Below are 1263 nucleotides of genomic sequence, written 5' to 3'. Positions count from 1 at the left end.
GTCGGACGTCGGACGGAGGAACACCGAGTTTCATGTGCCCTCGATAGCCGCCTCCCTCACGTGTTTGGGCCAACCAACGTCATCCGGCTCTCTGGTTAAATCTCTGGTTACCCACCGTAACATTGGCGCCGTTGCCGGGGACCCGAGAGATTGACCAGTGATGGCGGAAAGATCCCCTGAAGAAGGTCATGTGGAGACAGATTCTGATCAAGAGAATTTGAACACTGGAAACAATGAAGCAGATCAGAACCTCCACCAGGAAGCTAATGATCAAAATAAGGAAGGTACTTCCGGAATCAAAAATCCGAAGGTAAACTCCTCGGAGGGGCGCGAGTCAGAAAAAGAAGGACCCCCTCTCGCTAGTGAGCTTATGGGGCTAATTCATAGCCGCCTCGAGCAGATAGAGCAGGAGCGGGAACGACAAAGGGAAGCTGAAAAGAACCTAAAAGAGGAGATGGAGCGACGAAAAGAGTTAGAAAGAAAACTCTTAAAGTTAGAATCCTCCCTCAAGGGTCGGAATTTCCAAGGCGATAGAGAAGATTCTCCCTTAGGAGAGAAAGATCCGTTTAGCGAGGACATAATGAGGGCAAAAGTTCCGAGAAACTTTAGAAGCCCCGATATGGACCTCTACGATGGAACCACCGATCCAAAGCATCATCTGAGCAACTTTAAAAGTCGGATGTATCTGACCGACGCTTCAGACGCTACGCGATGCAAAGCTTTCCCGACAACCTTGTCCAAAGCAGCGATGAAGTGGTTCGACAGTCTCCCTCCGAGGTCAATTACCAGTTTTGAAGACCTCTCAAGAAAATTCTTAATGAGGTTCTCCATCCAGAAGGACAAAGTAAAACATGCACCAAGCCTCCTGGGAATAAAACAGGAGGTCGGGGAGTCCTTACGGGCCTATATGGAAAGATTCAACAAAGCATGTTTGGAGATTCAAGACCTGCCCACCGAAGCAGTCATCATGGGGCTAGTCAATGGTCTTAGAGAAGGTCCCTTCTCACAGTCCATATCAAAAAGACACCCCGCCTCTTTAAATGATGTACAGGAAAGAGCTGAAAAGTACATCAATATGGAAGAAAACGCTAGGCTAAGAGACCCGAGTTTGCGAATCGGGCCCCCTCCCTCAACGAAAGAAAGGGAGAGGGAAGCGAAGAAAAAGGAAGAGCTCGGCCTTGATAGGCCAAGAAAATATCACTCTTATACTCCATTGAAAGTTCCTGTAGTGGATGTATACAGAGAAATTTGCAATACTGAAAG

Source organism: Arachis ipaensis, chromosome B05, assembly GCF_000816755.2.
Source record: "Arachis ipaensis cultivar K30076 chromosome B05, Araip1.1, whole genome shotgun sequence".
In the NCBI taxonomy this organism is placed as follows: domain Eukaryota; kingdom Viridiplantae; phylum Streptophyta; class Magnoliopsida; order Fabales; family Fabaceae; genus Arachis; species Arachis ipaensis.
This window is presented reverse-complemented; position numbering follows the sequence as displayed.